Source organism: Protopterus annectens, chromosome 4.part0 (genome assembly GCF_019279795.1).
Source record: "Protopterus annectens isolate FY-2018-M chromosome 4.part0, PAN1.0, whole genome shotgun sequence".
In the NCBI taxonomy this organism is placed as follows: Eukaryota; Metazoa; Chordata; order Ceratodontiformes; family Protopteridae; genus Protopterus; species Protopterus annectens.
The window spans coordinates 1,459,203,454-1,459,226,450 of record NC_056733.1 but is presented as its reverse complement, the minus strand read 5'-3'; positions in this window follow the sequence as shown (position 1 = coordinate 1,459,226,450).

Here is a 22,997-nt window from a genome sequence, read left to right as displayed (position 1 = left end):
GTTTGCAAAATATTAATAAAATACAAAATAAATTTAAATGAAAAGTTTTGCAATCATATTTTACTGGGCAATTCTTCTCGCTTATCTTCTGAGAAAAAAAAACTCAAAATATTATCCTCTATTAAGCTTATATCCTTGTCTCATTATTGGCACATATGTACATGGAAATTTTTATACAGAGCATTTTTACCTTCTAATAAAGTGGACAAATATAGTAATAATAACAATGTAAATTGTTGGTGATGTACTTAGAAGTGTAATGCTGATTGGATTCATGTTTTGTTTTAAATTGTCCTTTTTTAGATAAGTTTTGGTGTAATGTTGCTGATTTCTTAAAAGCTTTATTCTGTGACACATTTTTATTATCTAAGTCTTTAATCTTATTCAGTGTAAATGATGGTTACATTTTAGAAAAGGCAAATTATCTCTACTATGGACTATTCTTGCAGTTGCAAGGAAATGTATCACAAGAAAATGGAATTCAGTTATGCTACCATCTTTTGATGACTTCTTATCCTTTTTAAAAGAAACAACTTTCAGAGAGACTAAAGTTAAATAATTCATAGGTTTATACATTCATAGGTAGGTACTAGGCCATTGGCCCTAGGGCCTATATAAGCCTAGCCAAACAGTACTCTGGTTTTTGCCACCCAAGAAAATTATTTTCCTGTGCCCCTGTCAAGCAGAGCCACAAAAGTGATCCCCGGGGTGAATTTCCTATTTCCCATCCAATCATCAAGATTTTTCTTGAAGAGTGCTAATGAGGAGGTTTGTTTGATATAGATAGGTAGATTGTTCCAGAGTATGGGAAGTCTCTGAGACAGGAATCTATCCCTCCAGCATGTTCTGTTTATTTTGGTGAAAAGGTTTAGGTCCCTAGAGCTTGTAGCTTGGAGGGATTGGGATTTCTTTACGTGGAGCATGTGCAACAGCTCTGGGTTTGACATAGCTTTGTATGTTAGGCAGAGATCACCTCTGAGTAGGCAATATGCGACAGAGTAAAATTGGAGTTTCTTTTGAGATGGTCTGTGTAGGGCATCTATATGAGGCTGGTAATCCTCTTTGTGAGGTATTTCTGCGGCCTTTCCAGTTGTTGTAGATGTCTTGTGAGGTACACACCAAAAGGGGTGTTGTACTCTATAATGGGTCTAATGAGTGATGAGTAGAGGGGAACAATGACCTCTTTTTTCCTGGATGAGAAACCTTTTGTGATGAGGTGTGTCATGTAGAAGGATTTCCTGACTACTGTGGTGATGTGATTATCAAAGGAGAGACTACTGTCCACCTGTGTCCCAAGGTCTCTTATCACACTTTTGGTGTTAAGTAGACTACCGCCTATGTGGTAGTTCATGGTTACAGAGTTTTTACCAAAAGGGATGACAATGCACTTTTTGGCATTGAGCTTGAGGCCATGGTTTTGACACCAGGCATCTGTCTCAGTGAGGCCCTCTTGTAGGATATCCACATCATTAGGACATTTGATTATGGCTTCTAGTTTGCAGTCATCTGTGAACTTTGTTAGCCAAAGACCTTCTGTGTTAGCCTGTACTTCAGAGAAGTAGATACCAAACAGGAGAGGACCTAGGACTGAACCCTGTGGTACTCCACTTGTCACTGGTCTGAAGTTGGATTTAGAGTCTGCTACTTTCACAGTGTGGGTTTGGTCAGTGAGCCAGTTGGCAACCCATCTTGTGACATAGGAACTTATACCTAGTTTAGTGAGTTTGTCTATAATTCCAGAGTGGGATATGGTGTCGAAAGCCTTGGCGAGATCTAGATAGGCTGTGTGTACCACCTTACCCTCATCTACAGCTTTGGTGACTGCTTCAAAGAAGTCTATCAGGTTTAGAAGACATGATCTGCCTTTCACAAACCCGAACTGGGTAGGGTCCAGAGTTTGGAGATTACCAATGTCATTGTTTATAAGTTCCATGATGATACGCTCCATAGCCTTGCAGACCAGGCTCATCAGGCTAATGGGGCAGTAGTTCTTGGGATCCGTGGTGGCTCCCCCTTTGTGGAGTGGGATAACCGTAGCTGTGCACCATTCAGTGGACACAAAGCCTGAGGTGAGGCTATGATTGAAAATGGCACTTAGGTGGGGTGCCAGTTTGTTCTGTAGTTCATGTAGAACGCAGCCTGGGATGTTGCCAGGTCCCATGGATGCTGTGTTCTTGGCTTTGGAGAGTGTGTTTCTTACCTGTGCAGCCATGATTACAGGAACTTTGCATTCTTCCGGTATAGAGATGGGCCCTTTAAGGGATGAGTGAGGGGTAAAGTTAGCACTGAACCTATCTGCCAGGATGCTGGCAATATCAGTTGGTTCTGTATATTTAGTGGCATTGTGTTGTAACTCAGGGCAGATCTAAGTGTTGCCATTGAGATTCTTGACATAGCTATAGAATGCTTTGAGATTGTCTTTAGAACCAGTGGCAATTTTGTTTTCATAACTACCTTTGGAGGATTTTATGAAGGATCTCAGATTCTTACTGAGACTGACCACAGAGTTCCTCCAATCATGGGATTTTACTCTTTTTTTGCAACAGTTTCTTTCTTCTGTTGTAGAGTTTGTTTATAGCAGGGGACCACCAGATTGGCTTCCTTTTTTTTGGAGGATAGCATCTTGGTTCTGTTAGGGATTACACGATCCATGCACTCATGTAAGTGCTTATAAAGTGTAATTGTACAGGATTCAGCAGTCGTATCTCTATTGTGTCAGCAGGGGTGTCATGAAGTTTGCCACTTCTGTCTTAAGAAGCGTGAAGTTGGCTTTGGAGAAATTTTTTACGGTGGTTTCCCTAATGGGGGGTGGGGCTTGGATGTGGATGTCTAGGGTGATTTGCTTATGGTTGGATCTGACCAATGAGGAATTGACCTCTGGTGTGGAACACCGGTTGCCCATGTTGGTAATGATCAGGTCTAAGATATTGCTGACCTTGGTGGGGGTGTGGATAAGTTGATCCAAGACATTGGAATTTATGAATTCCAGAAAACGTTGAGCACAAGAGTTGGTACATGAGTAGTTTTCCCAGTTAATGGTGGGGTAGTTGTAATCACCCATCATTAGGGAGTTAGATTGTACCCTAATATTTTCCAATGTATCAAGAAATGAGGAGTGGGAATCCTGGGGCATGGTGGGGGATCTGTAGCAAGCTACAATTTCCATTGCGGTCTTGCCAGAGTTAGTTGCACTTGGATAATCTCAGATGCATTATGCTGAGCAACTAGCCTGGAGGTGTGGATATCCTTAATGAATATGGACACGTCTCTGCCTTTAGTGCTTCGGTCCAAGTTAGGTGGCCGAAAGGTGTGGTATGAATTATAGCCTGGTAATGCAGGGGTGCTCTCTGGAGCCTTGAACCAGGTCTCTGTCACTGCACAGATGTCGATGTTTTCCATTTTAAGGAGTGCGTCGAGTGAATGCATTTTGAGGTTTACACTTCTAGCATTGAGTAGCATTACCATCAGATTTTGCTTGCTTGTACCTGTTATGGTGGTAAATTTGTCATTTGAATCTTGCCTAAAAAAGGCACTATACAGGTGACAAGAGCCTTAGCCAGTATCCGGAATCCCAAGGGCGACAGGTGCAGGCCATATCTGGCAAAGCATCGTGGTTTGTTGACCATGTCATCCCAGGCAGACAGATACTGGATCCCCTTAGAATGACACCAGAAGCTTAGCCAATTGTTGAAGTCAATCACTTTGTCCTAGTGCTGTGGTATCATTCTGGGTGATGGCAGGATGCTACTCAGGGCTAGGGTCATACCTGCCTGGGCTACAAGATCAAAAAGCTCCTCCATGTCTCTTTTCATGTAGTCCAGGGAGGTACGTCTCAGGTCATTCACACCAACATAGACAATGACAGAATCATATTTGTACTTGCTGTGGAGTGACCTGAGTGCATGCATTATGTGGTGGATCCTAGCACCTGACAGGCAGCTGACAGTGACTTTCTCCTTGTTTAGCCTGGTGAGTGAAACATCATTATGCCTGACTATAGAGTCACCTATGACTAGAGTGTTAGGTACGTTGTTGTGCCTTATGGACTGTGGTTGACTGGCACACTGAGTTTGTGGGCTATGTGTCATTTGGGTTGTGTTGGGGGGGTGTAGGTTGCTTGCGTTTCTGCTTTGGAGGTCCCTGTTGCTTGGGTAGATTTTTTTTGAGAGCCTCCATGAATGTAGGTGTGTACTTTGTGTTTCTATGTGTGTGTGTTTGGTGGTGTAGGTTTTGAGGGACTATGTGATGAGTGTGGTGTGGTGCAAGTGTTTACCTTCTCCTCTTGACTGTCTAGTCCAGTCTTGAGAGAAGAGAGCTTTGCTTCCAGTTTGGTTATATAAGTGCATCTCTCACAGGTTGTAGTGTTGGGTGGTAGGAGGAGAGGGTTGTCTGTGTACATGAGGCAATTGCTGCATTGTCCCAAGATGCCCAGATTCATCAGGTAGACAGGTGAAAACACCGGGAGCTGACCCTTAGACATGCCTGGATAGGTGCGTATTTATTAAGTACTAAAAACTGTTTTCCTCTATGATTCATCCTAAGCCATTTGTTAATAATTCTTGGTTGAAAGTGTTTTCGGGTATCAGCTTTTATCAACAGAAATCTGCCTCCATTTTTTAAAGAAAAGTTTAAAGAAAAGATTAAGAAGAACTTAATTTTGGAGTTTATTGTTCTAAGGCATGTATATGTATATATATATATATATATATATATATATATATATATATATATGTGTGTGTGTGTGTGTGTGTGTGTGTGTGTGTGTGTGTGTGTGTGTGTGTGTGTGTGTGTGTGTGTGTGTGTGTGTGTGGCTCCCCATCACATTGTCAAATCTTCGAAGACCATATCGCCGAAGATTTGAATTGCCAACAATTGTGTTTTGGGATTGCTGTACAGTGCAAAACCTGGGATTTGCCATTTTACTCACTGTAGTGCAATCAAGGAGTTGGTATATTTAAGTTGTAGGGGGTGTGGGGGTGCAGGGGGGCTTTCCCCCTTCAAAAATGTACGGGTAAGTTGTTCTGTGTTTTTATCACTTTTTCGGCAATTCAAATCATCAGAGATATGGTCTCAGCCATATAGTTTTCGGAGATTTGAACTGCCGGCGAAGTTATAGTGATCCATATATGTATATGTGTGTGTGTATATATATATATATATATATATATATATATATATATACAGATATATATATATATATATATATATATATATATATATATATATATATATACAGATATATATATATATATATATATATATACAGATATATATATATACAGATATATATATATATATATATATATATACAGATATATATATATATATATATATATATATACAGATATATATATATATATATATATATATATATATATATATATATATATATACAGATATATGTATATATATATAGATATATATATATATATATATATATATACACAGATATATATATATATATATATATATATATATATATATATACACAGTGGATATAAAAGGTTTACACGCCCATGTTAAAATGCCAGGTTTTCGTGATTAAAAAAATGAGACCACAATAAATAATTTCCAAATATTCTCACCTTTAATGTGTCCTATAACTTGTACAATTCAGTTGAAAAACAAACAAATCTGTTAGGGGAAAAAATATAAAAAATAAATAAAATATGCTGGTTGCAACGTTTGATTTAACTACAGCATTCAGTCTTCTTGGGTAGGAGTCTATCAGCATGTCACATCTTGACTTGACAATATTTGCTCACTCTTCCTTGCAAAAGCACTCCAAAATCTGTCAGATTGCAGGGGCATCACTTGTGCACAGCCCTCTTCAGGTCACCCCACAGGTTTTCTATTGGATTTAGGTCTGGGCTCTGGCTGGGCATTCCAAAACTTTAATTTTCTTCTGGTGAAGCCATTCTTTTGTTGATTTGGATGTATAGGTTCATAGGTTCATAGGTTGATACTAGGCTATCTGCCCTAGGGCATTTACAAGCCTAGCCAGAGTGTGTTTGGCTTTCACCACCCTTCTTAGATTAGTTGACTGTGCCTCTGTATAGTAGGTCGCAGAAGATAGCCCATTTAAGGTTAGTTTACAGTGGCTCTGTCTAGCAGTGACACAGAAGAGATCCCAGGGGTAAATTTACGATCTCCCATCCAAACGTCAAGATTCTTCTTGAAGAGGGTCATTGAGGGGCTCTGTCTGACATGGATTGGGATTTTGTTCCAGAGTGAGGGGAGCCTCTGGGATATGAATCTGTCCCTCCAGCATGTTCTATTTATTTCTATGCTGAGGTTTAAGTCACTGGAGCATGTAATTCTGATGGATTTGGATTTCTTGAGGTGGAGCATGTCCATTAATTCTGGGTTGGACATGGCTTTACACGTCAGGCACAGATCGCCTCTGAGTAGGCGGTAAGCAACTGAGTAGAGGTGGAGTTTCTTTAGCCTAACTGCGTAGGGCATCTGTTTGAGTCCCTTGATCCTCTTGGTGAGGTACGTTTGGGGTCTTTCTAGATGTAGCAGGTGTTGGGTAAGGTACATCCCAAATGGGGCATTGTATTCAATTATGGGCCTGATGAGTGATGAGTAGAGGGGCACAATGACCTCTCTTGATCTAGATGTGAACCCCTTCGTGATAAGGTGGGCTATATAGAATATCTTTCTAACCACCTTGGCAATGTGATTGTCAAAGGAGAGATTGCAATCTACTTGGGTCCCCAAATCCCTAATTACTTCTTCCATACTTAATGAATTACCACCTATGTGGTAATTTGTGGGCACTTTGTTTTTCCCAAAGGGGATGACTATGCACTTTTTGGCATTTAGCTTTAGGCCATGGCTCTGGCACCAGTTATCCATCTCTGTGAGACCTTCTTGGAGGATGCTTGTGTCAGCCAGTGAGTCGATTATGGCCCCCCAGTTTGCAGTCATCTGCAAACTTTGTCAGCCATAGTCCTCTTGTGTTAGCCTGTACCTCAGAGAAATATATACCGAACAAGAGAGGTCCCAGGATTGAGCCTTGTGGGATGCCACTTGTAACTGGTTTAGAGTCTGACATGGCACCTGCAATTCTGACCATGTGGGTTCTATCCCTAAGCCAGTTTGCAACCCATCTTGTGACATAGGGGTTTATATTTAAGCTGGTGAGCTTATTTATGATGCCCGAGTGGGGTATTGTGTCGAAGGCTTTTGCAAGGTCAAGGTAGGCTGTGTGGACTACCTTCCCTTCGTCTATGGCCTTGGTGACTGTTTCAAAGAAATTAACCAGGTTCAAGAGGCAAGATCTGCCCTTAACAAAGCCGAATTGGGTAGGATCCAGTGTTTGGAGGTTCCCAATGTCTTTGTTTATGAGTTCCATTATGATACGCTCCATAGCTTTGCAGACCAGGCTAGTTAGGCTTATAGGGCAATAGTTTCCGGGGTCCGTTGTGGCACCACCTTTATGGAGTGGGACCACTGTTGCTGTACGCCATTCTTCGGGTATATATCCTGTTGTAAGGCTGAGACTGAACAGTGATTTTAAGTGAGGGTTCAGTTCTTCTTGGAGCTCATGTAAAACGCAGCCCAAGACACCATCCGGTCCCATTGATGCTGTGTTTTTTGCTTTGGAGAGGGCAGCTCTCACCTGTGCATCTGTGATGTCAGGGAGGCTACACTCTGTTGGGACAGTCATTTGCTCATTTGGGGGGGGGGGGTTTGCACTGAACCCGTCTGCTAGGATGTTGGCAATGTCTGTGGGTTCAGTGTATTTTTTGTCATTTTGCACTAACTCAGTATATCTAGGAGTTTCCACCCAGGTTTCTGACATAACTAAAGAAAGACTTGTGATTATCTTTAACGTCTTGTGCAATTTTTCTTTCAAAGCTAGCCTTAGATGATTTTATGAGGGATCGTAGTTTCTTGCTAGTACTGATCAGAGTTGCCTTCCCTTTCAGGGATTTTGCTCTATCATGTAGTAGCTTCCTCCTTCTGTTGTACAGCTTATTTATGGCTGGGATCCACCAGACAGGTCTCCTACCTTTGGAGGAGTGTGTCTTGGTTTTATTTGGGATAGCACGATCCATGCATTCCTGTAGGTATCCATAGAATGCATTTGTAAAGGATTCTGCGGTTTGGGCCGTATTTTCCACTGGTCCCGGGGCTTTGAAGGATTCCACCTCGGTTTTGAGAAGTGAGACGTTTGCTTTTGAGAAGGTTTTGACCGTGATTTCCTTTGCTGAGGGTGGGGACGGGATATGGATGTCCATAGTGATTAATTTATGGTCATATCTTACCAATGAGGGGTATACCTCTGGTACGGAACATAGAGTCCACATGTTGGTGATGATCAGGTCCAATATGTTATCCCCTCTTATGGGAGTGGTGACCAGTTGTTCCATAGCATTTGAGTTTATAAATTCTAGGAACCATTGGACTAGGGTGTTGGGGCTTGAGTAGTGCTCCTGGTCTATGTTTGGGTAGTTAAAGTCACCTAATATAATGGTGTTTGGAGAGACCTTCATATTCTCCAGTGTCTTCAGGAAAGCCGAGTGGGGTTCCTGAGTTTGGGAAGGTGGTCTGTAGCAGGCTACAAACTGGAAGGCAGTTTTGCCCACTGTTAGTTGCACATGGATGGTCTCAAATGCTTCGTGCAGTGCCACTAACCTGGAGGTGTGGGTATCTTTGATGAATATGGATACTCCCCCTCCTCTTGTGGTTCAGTCCGAGTTTTGGGGCCGAAAAGCATGGTATGAGGTATAGCCTGGTAGTGCTGGGGTGCTCTTGGGAACCTTGAACCAGGTTTCTGTTACTGCACAGATATCGATATTCTCCATATTGAGGAGAGCTTGAGTGCGTGCATCTTGAGGTTTAGACTTCTGGCGTTGAGCAGCATTACCCTTAGTTTCTTTTTCCTTGTGTTGTCTAAGGAGGTGGGTTTGTCTTTTGAGCCTTGCCTAAAAAAGGCACTATGGGGGTGGCAAGAGCCTTGGACAGTATTCGAAAACCCAGGGGTGACAGGTGCAAGCCGTCCCTAGTGAAGCAACGTGGCTTGTCAAGCATGTCATCCCAGGCTGACAGACACTGGATCCCCTTTGACTGACACCAATACTTTAGCCAGTTGTTGAAATTGATCATTTTGTCTTTATACTGTGGTATCATTCTCAGTGAGGGTAAGATGCTACTCAAGGTCAGGGTCATACCGGCCAGGGCCACATGATCAGAGAGCTCCTCTATGTCTCTTTTCATGTAATCCAGGGAGGTACATCTCAGGTCATTCACACCAGCATGGACAATGACGGAGTCATATTTGTACTTGCTTTGGAGTGACCTGAGTGCTTGTGTTATGTGGCGGATCCTGGCACCCGACAGGCAGCTTACAGTGACCTTCTCCTTGTTCAGCCTGGTGAGAGGGACGTCAGTGTGTCTGACAATAGAATCACCTATGTTGTTTAGCCTTAAGGGCTGTGACTGTGTGGCACACTGACTTTGTGAACTATGTGATACATGGGTATTGTTGTGGGGTAGCAGTTGCTTGGATGTCTACTTTGGAGGTCTCTGTTGCTTGGGCAGATTTTTATTTATAGCCTCCAAGTATGTTTTTGTGTGTTTATGTGTTTGGTTTGCTGTTGCGATAGGTCTAGGTGAGACTGGATTTGTGGTGTGTGTGTGATTACCCTCTCCTCCAGACTGACCGTGCCAGTACTATGTTGAGAGAGCTCAGCCTCCAGTTTGGCTATATAGTTGCATTTCTCACATATATTTGAGCTTGTTGGGAAGAGGAGAGGGTGGTCTGTGTACATAAGGCAGTTGTAACATTGCCTCAAGATTCCCATATTCACCAGCTGGACTGGAGAGTAAACCTGAAACTGACTTTTGGACATGCCAGAATAGTATAAGGAATTACTTTTTGCCTTGATCAAAAAGGACCAATAGGGGGCCAAGTACTTAAAGGGAGTATAAGAGGGTGTAGTGCTTTAGTTTATTAGTGCTTAATTGTAAGACACTTATCCTAGCTACTGCTGGGTTTTAGAAGGAAAATAGAGTGCTTACTTTGAGATTTGGAACAGTTCTAAGGGAAAAAGTGAAGAGCAGACTTTGTGGAGCCTGGAATAGTTTAAACCTGATTAAGCGGCGCTGCCCGATGCTGCGCTATGCGCAAAAACGCGCAAAAGAGGGTTTTAAGAGAGAGGGATCAAGGAGTTTGGAATTGACCCAAAATGGCCAATAAAACTACAGTTTCTAGGCAGTAACCACTCCCACAGGGGCAGGCAGGCTGTTCAGTGTTTACCACTGCCACTGATGAACACAGAGACTTCCCTTTAGCCCAAGCAAGCAATGGCCTCCAAGATACTTACAAACAGTTCAGAACAGCAAATCTGTAACTGAAAATTTTTTTAAATTTCAGAAAGTGGGAAAAAAGCAAGATTTTTTTGTTTTTTTTGTTTTGTTTAAAGATAGCAGAGATACACAAGTAGCAACAAGTTAGAACAGTGCAATAAATGACCCCACACTTGAGTGCTAGGCCAGAGACAGGTAAAATGCAAGTTTTAAGAAAAAAATGATTTTAAAATAAGTGCAACACAGGAAATGCAGTAAACAGGCTCTAGATGTGTTCTAAATACAGTTCCTAATACAGATGTTAAGTTTAGCAAGCTGGAAAACGACAAAAAGTGGGCAGCAATGCAGAAATCTTAACAGATAATCTGAAGAAAAATACTTAAAATCTCAAAAGTGGCTCCTTTCTTCTCTCAGCATTTTCTCCTCTTGGTGGGTGCTTCACCAACAGCCAACAAGTCTGAAAAGATGCCAAAACCACGAGGCAATCAGGTTTTAAGAGAGGGGGATCAAGGAGTTTGGAGTTGACCCAAAATGGCCAATAAAACTACAGTTTCTATGCAGTAACCACTCCCACAGGGGCAGGCAGGCTGTTCAGTGTTTACCACTGCCACTGATGAACACAGAGACTTCCCTTTAGCCCGAGCAAGCAATGGCCTCCAAGATACTTACAAACAGTTCAGAACAGCAAATCTGTAACTGAAATTTTTTTTAATTACAGAAAGTGGGAAAAAAGCAAAATTTTTTGGGGGGGGGGTTGTTTTGTTTAAAGATAGCAGAGATACACAAGTAGCAACAAGTTAGAACAGTGCAATAAATGACCCCACACTTGAGTGCTAGGCCAGAGACAGGTAAAATGCAAGTTTTAAGAAAAAAAACAATTTTAAAATAAGTGCAACACAGGAAATGCAGTAAACGGCTCTAGATGTGTTCTAAATACAGTTCCTAATACAGATATCAAGTTTAGCTAGCTGGAAAACGCCAAAAAGTAGGCGGCAATGCAGAAATCTTAACAAATAATCTGAAGAAAAATACTTAAAATCTCAAAACTGGCTCCTTTCTTCTCTCAGCGTTTTCTCCTCTTGGTGGGTGCTATGCTTGGGGTCATTGTAGCATTGAAAGGTGAAATTCCTTTTCATCTTCAGCTTTCTAGCAGACACCTGAAGGTTTTGGGCCAAAAGTGACTGGTATATGGAAATGTTCATAATTCCCTCCACTTTGATAAAGCCCCAGTTCCAGCTGAAGAAAAGTAACCCCAAAGCATGATACTGCCACCACCATGCTTCACCGTAGTGATGGTCTTCTTTTGATGATGCGAAGTGTTGTTTTTGCACCAAACATACCTTTTGGAATTGTTCAACCTTGGTCTCATCAGACCATAACACATTTTCCCACATGCTTTTGGGAGACTTGATGTATTGTTTTGCAATTTTTATCTGGGCCTGGATGTTTTTCTGTGTAAGGAAAGGCTTCTGTCTTGCATCCCTACCCCATAGTCCAGACATTTGGAGGATATGGGAGATTGTTGTCACATGTAGTAAACAACCAGTACTTGCCAGAAATTCCTGAAGGTCCTTCAGGGTTGCTATAGGTCTCTTGGCAGCCTCCCTGACCAGTTTATGTCTTGTCTTTTCATCAGTTTTGGAGGGACGTCCAGTTTTCCCATATTTTTTCCACTTTTTAATGACTGTCTTCACTGTGGTTTGTGGTATAACCAATGCTGTGGAAATATTTTTGTACCCTTCTCCTGACTGATACCTTTCAACAATGAGATCCCTTTGATGCTTTGTAAGCTCTCTGCAAACCATGGCTTTTGCTATAGCAGGCAATTGAGTGAATTTCAAGAAAATCCCAATAGGACAGCTGAACTTTATTTGGGGTTAAACAGTCTCTTTAATTGATGGCAGGTGTGTAGTCAAAAAGACTGAATGCTGTAATTAAATCAAAAGGTGCTTCAAGAAAATATTAGTTTAAGGGTGTGCACACACAACAAAGTATTAGTTTAAGGGTGTGCACACTTATGCAACCAGCATATTGTACGTTTTTTATTTTTTATATTTTTTCCCCTAACAGATTTGTTTGTTTTTCAATTGAATTGTACAGGTTATAGGTCACATTAAAGGTGGGAAAAGTTTTGAAATTATTTATTGTGGCATTTTAACAGGAGGTGTGTAAAAGTTTTATATCCACTGTGTGTATAGCTGTATATATATATATATATATATATATATATATATATATATATATATATATACACTCACACACACACACACACACACACACACACCCACCCACCCACACACACACACACACACACACACACACACACACACACACACACACACACACACACACACACACACACACACACATATATAGTTTGAATATTTTATTTGTTTTTTTATTTTAAGCTACTATTATAATTGTATTATTTTAATTACTGACTATTGGAAAAAAAGGAATAATGAAGTTTCTTTGAGCAAAAAATAATTTATCTTGAAAAACATACTTTAAGACAGATTCTCGGTTAAAACACAATGGTTAACTGGCAATATTTAATTTAATGGTATTTTGTCTTTACATTGTTAATGGACTAATTATTTTTTTTTAAATAAGGAATGTTCATAGGTTAATAGGTTCATAGGTAGGTACTAGGCTATCGGCCCAAGGGCCTATGCAAGCCTAGCCAACAAGGTTCCCTGGCTTACGCCACCCAAGAAAGTGTTTTATGTTTGTAACTGAATTGTTAGTACACCCTTAGAAGGCAGTATGTCAAGATGCTAGGGTGAATAAAGTCATTTTTGCTTCCTTCTGAATTTGTTAGTGCCATTTAAAATAGCTCACTATCAGCCTATTTTTGTCTAACCTTGCTGGCGTAGAATCTGTGTTCCTAACTATGGAATCACCAGTAACTAATACATTTCTACTATATATGAAGTTTGTTTTGGTATAACGTGTTTAGGATGTGCTGTTTCTTAGAACTCTCAAATGTGTTGCCACTAACTGGTGTTACAGAGCTTAGTTTATGCTAGACCTTGCGCATACTTGTCCATCCCACTTTGGGCAATAAATTTTAAGTACATCAGTGTATGAAATTTAGTGTGAGTATGCGTGGAATGTGGTGTAGGCACTCTTTGCCAATTTTTTCCTATCTCATTTCTTCACTGTCCAACTTTTGCATTCATATGATCTTACTGAAAATAGCTAAAACTGGAAATGTAGAATCTTTGTACACAATACCTGTCCACACTTTAGAATTTACCTAAATCCTTCATTGTCATTCTGTTAAAACTAATGCATCATCATATTGCTTGGCTGCTTGGTTATTTCACTAGTGATTATTGATCAAAGCAAGCTAAAGTTTTTATTAATTCTATTTTTTTTCTGTAATTAGACAATGATTGTGCGAAGTTAAATATAAACCCAAAGGCTGCAATTACTTCTTCCACATTTCTAATGAATATATATGTGTGTGTGTATATATATATATATATATATATATATATATATATATATATATATACAATATGTATGTGTGTGTGTGTGTGTGTGTGTGTGTGTGTATATATATATATATATATATATATATATATATATATATATATATATATAATTTGCTATGAAGCTTGATAAATTTAAAAGGGAGGCCAAATCTGTGCTCTGGCATAACTAATAATTTTTTGAAGATACCTACCTCAGGAGGACTGCCATCCTTAGAATATGAATTTTGGGTGAGTTCAAATCATGCTGCCTGCTAGAGCAGAGTGCAACTTTTATCTTTGAAGAATTAAGTTGGTGGTCAAATTTAGTTAACTATAGACTTCATCTTTGAAGAGATATCAAAAGATTAGTGGCAGTACTTGATAATGTGGAATCATCACTACATTTGGTTGATGTGGAGTAGGAGACCATGTAATTAGCAAAGAATGGTAAACAGGAGAAGCTTGAGGGCTGAACTTTGGGGTACTTCCAAATGAACATCCAAGGGGAATGAGAGGGCATCGCCCTCACATCAGTAAATGTTCTTCCAAAGCCACTATATTGTTTGAGGAAGAAGACCCCACAGTAAATGAGACACAGTATAAATGTGTTGCAGTTATACAATAACAGCTCATTGACACTCAAAACCACCACATACTGATTGGACAACCTAATCAGTATGCCCATTGTAAATCGAGCATGAACTAATAGAAAAAAGTGTGTCCGCTGAAGTACCATTGAATGGCCAGACTTTTCTGTTAACATATGCTTAGAGGGCAGAACAAAATGCAAGAAAAATCAGGTAGGTTCTGCAAAACAAAAGAAACAGAAACATACATATTTTTCCTTGTATTTCTGTGCTGTCCCTCCTAAAGTCTCCACCGACTCATGTACCTTTCAACTGTCCAGATTTTCACAGAATGTCCAGATTTTTGCTTTACAGTTTTGATCTTTTCCTCATGAAAAATGTAGTTTTCTGGCAAACCACTGCATATTGAATTCATTAAGTGATGACAAACATTTAAGGATTAAGCTTCATATCCTTCAGAAAATGGACACTAACAAAAAACCTCCTATCCCAGTAACTATCTACGTTTATAAGAGCAATAAATGTCCCTAGTTTTGGACTTTTCTCCCCCTCCCTGTTATGTTGGGCTTTGTATAGCTTTCGTACATTAAGACCATTAAAAAAAACAGTAATGGAGATTCTCTTTTTCTCTGTGGTTTTCCTGAACAGCACTGATGAACTGTGCAAGTGTCGGAATATAAGTCCGATATGCATGCAAAGGACATCAGAAAATGCAGAGGAACACTAGAACACCATTATACAAAGACATTATTTAAGAAAGGTAAGTAATTGCTTTCTTAAGTAATGTCATTGTATAATAACAATAACCCATGACTGGGTGTGGGTATCACAGAATTAACCCATGGTTGGCTTTGTTTAATCCCTCTGGCTTTACCCTAGTGATTAAACCATGCCAACAATGGATTAATCCTGTGATACCCACACCCAGTCATGGGTTACTGTTGAGTTGTATTAAAGGCCTTGAAAATATCTAGAAAGATGGAATGAGCAAACTTGTAGGCTGAGCTTGCCTCTTGGCCGTTAGGTAAAATCTGGAAGCAGTTTCTGTGTCATGTTGGATGCTTGCTTCTAGAGCCATGTTTTATAGAGTAAAGGATGTTATGTACTCTTGGATAACTCAGGAGGTGGATTTATATGGTGTGTGTGTGTGTGTGTGTGTGTGTGTGTGTGTGTGTGTGTGTGTGTGTGTGTGTGTGTGTGTGTGTGTGTGTGTGTGTGTATGTGTGTGTGTCTGTGTGTGTGTGTGTGTGTGTGTGTGTGTGTGTGTGTGTGTGTGTGTGTGTGTGTGTTAATTCTGTTTTGTGGAATAGAATGTTAATGGCATTCTTCCAAGCTGAGCAACATATGAATTTTAAATGGATGTAATGCTCTAATTTTGTTATAAGAAACATTTTGTGGGTCTATGCTGTAAACCTATTCCACAACTTATAGACAATACACTTTTATTTTTAGGTCCATTACCAACTTGAGCATCAAGCCTACCCACTGACCCAATTATTTGCTGCCTTTCCTTGTTTAGTACCACATATTTTAATGTTTTGTAGCTGCCACTTACCTGCTGTTGTTGTGATACTACTTCGGAATTCTACATTTAAGATATGTAATTTTGCATTGTTTACATTATTTTACTATTATTTATTACAATTTTTAGTTTAAATTTGTTTTACTTTACATTTGTTGTATTTTAAATTAGTTTTTTTTTTATCCTGGAATTTTAAAAGCAAGTATTTAGGGCGAGTTTTTTGGAAATATGTATTTTCAGTTCTCTGCTCTGACTGCAAAGAGATTAAGGCTAAGGGATCTGTGGTAGGAGCAAAGAAGCAGCATTTATTATTTAAAGTTAGTAGAAAAGGAAAATGTTTTAATTGCTTAATCTCTGCTGCTGTTTGGAGACTAGGTTTCCCACCTACTCACCCTTTCAGTGGCTCTTGAGTCATCTGCCCCTTTTGTACAGTTGACTTTGAAAGCTCCTCCCAGTCTCATCTGTTTACACTAGTGAGCATTAGAAGTTCAGACTTGGAAATCACTTCCTTTATACTGATAAAACTTCAGTTACACTCCCTTTCCTATTTTCCCACTGTTGAATGCACATTGAAATATGAAGAGTATGACTCCTAAATAACAAACATCTGGGCAAACCTATCAATAGCTGGTAGGCTACAAACCATATCTCAGGAATTAGCTTGAGACTAGTGTTTCTGTTGTGTTCACAGTGAGAGAAGAAGTGCAGGAACATTATTTTTCAAGCCTTCCTAGAGACTAACAAACAGTGGAAAACTGCTTCTTAGGAGCCAGCTCAGGATTAGTGCTACTGTTTTGCTCCTGGTGAGAGAAGCAACATGGAGACATTCATTTATGACTGTCTCTGATTTGGCACTGTGTATGGGACTTCCCAAACTAGTCTGGTTTGTGGTCATTGTGCAGCTTTGCACTCTTGCACTGAGCTGCAGTATGTGTTATCCAGACCATCTACCAGAACAAAGCTGCAGAAAGCCTATAGAATCACAGAACATTTGGCATGAGACTGCTGATTACTAAAGAACCTGTCCCCTTCTTGTCATGGACCAGGTTGGGATTAATTCTACTGATTTGTTTCTGGTGAGAGAAGGAGCAAAGGAACATTGACTCCTAGCTAAGTGTAGCTGCAGTGAGACTAGCATTAGTAGTAGCCAGGTAGTAGCCAATAGGTGAATCACCACTGTTTGTTATTTTTGGCTAACCCAGTGAGTGGTTAAACTAGTGAGGTTTTATTGAAATTAATTTTCCTATTCCTTCTGGTTGCAGAAGAAGGTTTTCAGGCTAGTTGTGGCCATTACTTGCTACTGAGGTTAAACTCAAGTGTCTTGCTATTGGTTGATTTATTCTATTTCCCTTTTGGTTGCTTATTTTCGGTATTATAATTATTAATATTTATGGTGTTTTAGCTCAACAGTACCCATTGTGCAGTGACACAGCACACTGGACTGTACATACACGTGCATTTCAAGCCTTAACCTTCTCTATACAATCTTCTTCCCCAATTAATATTGTACTTTAGTCAGTAGTTGTGCAAATAGACTCTGGTTTGTGCTAGGCTGCATGTTGCTCTTCATGTGTAGACTTTGATTGCTTGTTTTATTTTAGACAGATTGCACCTCCCGTAAATCAACTCCAAACCTCACAGGCACAACTCCCCATACAGCCCACATTAGGAAGCACCATGAACTATGGATCTGAGCTTTCTAACTATTTCTGTAACCAATCGAATTGAAATGGCTCCTTGAGACAACGTAGCAATTGCTCATGTTTACTGACAACCATTTACTAAAACCAGTGGACACAGTGTGTGTGAGAGATGTAATTATACTATGTTATTTGAGGCAATGCTCTCATGCAAATTCATGACAAGTAACATGCAGGTTGTCACTACCAGATAACACCACAAGATATAAAACACACAGAGCTCACACCAAACACATAGACTTTCATTTGCTGAAGCTCTTAAAACTAACTTACCTAAACCACAAAGGCCTCTTAACAGTAACCTAGGAAAACAAGTACCCTCAACAACCTTACAGATGGCATCTACAATGAAACATACATCTAAGGGTCACACTGACTCAATCCAAAGGCCCATAATGAAAACCGCAATCCAACACACCACACACACACACGCACACACACACACACACACACACACACACACACACACACACACACACACACACACACACACACACACACACACACACACACACACACACACACACACACACACACACACACACACACACACATACACACACACACACACACACACACACACACACATACACACACACACACACACACACACATATATTTATATATATATATATATATAGAGAGAGAGAGAGAGAGAGAGAGAGTCATAGGTAACTCCTCGTTGGTTAGATATGACCATAAGCTAATCACCCTTGATATCCACATTCCGCCCCATCCCTAAACAATTTCTCCAAAGCCAACGTCATGCTTCTTAAGACAGAAGTGCGAACTTCATGACACCCATGCAGATGGACAATACAGTTACAACTGTTGAATCATACACAAATGTACTCTATAAGCACTTACACAAGTGCATGGATCATGCTATCCAAAACAGAACCAAGATGCTATTCTCCAAAATAAAGGAAGCCAATCTAGTGATCCCCTGCCATAAACAAACTATACAACAGAAGGAAGAAACTGTTGCAAAAGAGAGTAAAATCCCATGAGTGAAGGAGCTTCCTTGTCAGCCTCAGTAAGAAGCTGAGATCCCTTATAAGATCCTCCAAAGCTAGCTACGAAAGCAAAATTGCCACTGATTCTAGGGACAACCACAAAGCCTTCTATAGCTATTTCAAAAATCTCAATGGCAATACCCAGATCTGCTCTGAGTTACGGCACAACGGCACGAAAATTACAGAACCAAGTGATATTGCTAACATCATGGCAGATAGGTTCAGTGCTAACTTTACCCCCCTCTCACCCACTAAAGGGACCATATCTATACAGGAAGAATGCAGAGTCCCTGTAATCACAACTATGCAGATAAAAGCTGTACTTCTCTAAAGCCAAAAACAATATCACAGGCTGCATTTTACAAGGCTCCCCACCTAAGCACCATGTTCAATCAAAGCCTCACGTCAGGCTTTGTGCCCACTGAATGGCGCACAACAACAGTTTTCCCACTCCACAAAGACTTCCCATACTCTGGAACAGGCTACCCATTTATATCAAGCAAAGTTCCTCATTAGCACTCTTCAAGAAAAATCTTGATGAGTGGATGGGAAATAGGAAATACACCCGGGGATCACTTCTGTGGCTCTGCTCAACAGGGGCACAGGAAAATAACTTTTTTGGGTGGCATAAGCCGGGGAACCTTGTTGGCTAGGCTTACTTAGGCCCTTGGGCCGATAGCCTAGTACCTACCTATGAACCTATGAACTCCATAGTGAGACACCCCAATACACCACTCACCAGGCTGTGCAAAAAGAGGGTCTCAGCCAGTTGCCTATCAGGCACCAGGATTTGCCACATTACACAAGCACACAAATCCTTACACCACAAATCCAAATATAACACAGGGATAGTACATGTGGGTATAAATAACTTGAGACATACATCCCTGTACTGTATGAAGACAGACATAATGGAGCTCTCGGAATATGCATCTGAGGCTTGTATGAGCATAGCCTTGAGCAGCATTCCACCATCACCAAGAATGATACCACAATCCTTTGACATAAAAATCTACCCAGAAAACCTAACTAAACTCATAACAGTTAGGAACTATTCTAAAGCAAACTCTATCCTATTAAAAGGTATTTTGTCAAAATTCACAGCTCCCCCAAACTCATAGAACACAGCTAAGTAGCTATGTAGAATTATTCGTAGAAACCCCATATAAATATGTAAATGGTTGCACTGAGGCTGCCCTACCTACCAAAAATCTAGCACCAAAAACAAACCTACCTGGTGGAATCCTTACCTTAACAGGGTATATAACAAAAAAAAAAAGTGATGGCCAAAATCAGAAAGAACAGCTCTCATAGAGACAAGAGTTCTCTGATTCAACTAAACAAGAAACTAAGTGGTCTGATAAAGTCCAACAAGGCCAAGTAAAGGTCATATAACCTCCCAGGCTAAGGACAATCATAAGGCCTTCTTTAGCTATGCTAGGAATTTAAAAGTTAACATTCATCAGTGTGCAGTACTGGTCATAACTGATACAACCTTCACTGATATAGTGAATCTACTGGCTGATAAATTTAGTTCTAACCTCACCCCCCCCCCCACTCCTCCCAGTACCCCAAGAGAAATCTCTTGTAGCATATCCCACCAGCTATCAAAAGGGAGCAGGTCCTGGTGGTGCTTGTTAAAGTCAAAAACACTGCTTCAATAGACCCTGACAATATCTCTGGTTACTGCCTAAATAGCCTCAAACATGACCTAGCAGGACCACTTGAGGCACTTTTCAACTACAACCTCAAAACTGGTTACATGCCCAGCAGATGGTCAACCCTCTTCATAGGGGTGGACCATCAACTGACCCAGACCCATCAGACTGACAAGTCTAATATGACTTTGCTAAGGGAAGGTCTTCCCTACTCAATCTGTTAGACTTCTTGAAGAGTGTCTCCAAAGCTATGGATGAGGGGAAAATGGTGCATACTGCCTATCTTGACATGGTCAAGACATTTGATACAACACCTCACTCAGGTATTATTGACAAACTCTCAGAACTAGGCATAAATCCCTACATAACACACTGTATTGATGGTTGGCTCAGAAATAGGAGCCAAGAAGTCAGGATTAATGAGACCACCTCCACCAGGAGACTGGACACCAGTGGAGTACCTAGGGCTCCATTTTGGCCCATTCCTGTTTGGCACCTAGTTCTTGGAAGTCATTGCTAATGTCAAAGGCCTCTGGTTCACCAAGTTCACAGATGACTGCAAACTGGGATCTAGCATGGATTCCTCCCATGGAACCAACATCCTACAAGAGGATCTAAGACAAGCAAATGACTGGATTAAAGCTCAATGCGAAGAAATGCATCATAGTGCCCTTTGGAAATCATCCACCCAAGCTAATTGCTCCATCAATAAAACACCCTTAAAAGTTGGCCCAGTAGTTACTGATCTAGAAACATATGTAGACAGTAATCTGGCCTTCAACCAACACATAGCCAAGGTATTAAGAAAATCACCAACTCATAAGCAAGGGTATAGCATCCAGGTCCAAAGAAGTTATAGTACTACTCTATGCAGCCCTTATCAGACCCATCATTAAGTATAGTGCTTCCTTTGGCATGCACCTAACCAGGCACTTGCAAGACCTGGAACATCCTCAGATGTTTCCCACAAAAAGAATTCATGGTATAAATACCCTGTCCTACACAGATTGCCGTAAGGCCCTTTCTCTCTACTAGGTCTCCTACAAGTTACAGAGAGAGAGTTGCAATCTATGCCTGGCATATAAGACATCCTCAAATCCAGCTCTGATGATCTCCTGCACATCTGCAAAACAAACAGCACTAGAAACCCTAGATCCAAGAACCTGAACTTTGTCTGCAACATAAATAGAATATCTGGAGAGACCATTATGTGTCTGAAAGGATCCCCACATTATGGAATAAGCTCCCCATCCACATGAAGCAGCGTTCATCCCTGACCCTGTTCAAACAAAAACTTGATCACTGGATGGGAAAGCACAAATTCAACCCCATGTCTCTGATGAACACAGGTGGACAATAAGTAAATTAATCCCCAACTAACATAACCCCCACATAAATTTTACCTACCTCCTTATTAACATACCCCACAATATATGTGTCCAAGGTACTTGGGGACAAAACTGGGCTGGGTTGCATGACTAGGCTTCTAAAGACCCTGATGGTCATTTGCCTAGAATAGCCCTACGAACCTATGAACAAACAAAAGATTATTATTTTCAACAATTGGCATATATTCTGGTGTCATTCAGTGGGGATGCAATATATATCAGCCAGGGATGAAATTGTAAACAGTCCTAACTGCTTTGCCAGGGTTGCCCTGCACCCACCCCAAGGCTTTCATATATTGTCTAAATATTTGTCCACCCCACAGTGGCTTTTTTGGCAATGTCAGTCTTCTAAAGCTTCTAGCATAACAAAATAGAATCCATATAACATTAAAAAATTGCTACTTAACTTTAGGAGTGTTAACATTAAACTCCACTCCATACAAGCACTTCTTACCCTAGCAAAAACTGATATATACATCATCAAAACCAACAATGCTATCCGACATTCAGGCCCACCTCGTTAGATGAAGGCACAAAAGGTGGCCATGTCATATTCTTAAAAAAAATTCACTTCCAGACTCTTTAGGCAAGATAATGTCCGGGAACCGCTTGGCATCCAACTTATCATTAACAAAACCCCCTATCATATTATAGCTAGCTATAGGACTCCCATATCGTCTCAATTCTCACCTTATTCTTAACTAATTAGAGTCCTTGTGTATTAAACCAAACACCATTCTCCTAGGAGACTTCAACAACTGCTCCTCCATAAACTAGGAAACTTATACATCTTCAAGCATGTATGCCCAGCATACAATACAATACAAACTCTCTGGATCAGTTATACCACAGTCAAATCAGAGCATAAATCAGTCACATGAAGGGCAGATCTTGCCTACTTAACCTTGGTGACTTCTTTGAAAAAGTTACTTTAGCAATGGATGAAGGCAAAGCAGTACACACCACATATTCAGTCCCTCCAAGGCATTCAACACCATCTGATAATATAGACAAGTTCACCAAACTAAATGTAAATCTCTGTGTAAATCATTGGATAACAAATTGGCTTACAAATAAAACCCAAGAAATAAAAGTGGGCAGCTCTACCTATTCCAAATGACTATCAGTGCACTTCAGGATTCAGCTGTTGGGACACTTCTCTTTGACAATTACTTCTCAGATGGCAAAGCTAATGTTAAGGGTTTGTGGCTGACCAGATTTTCAGATGTCTGCAAACTTGATGCCATCATAAACTCCCCAGGAGACACCATCATCTGCCAAGGAGGCCTGTCTCAAACAAACAGCTGGTGTCAAGACCATGGAATAA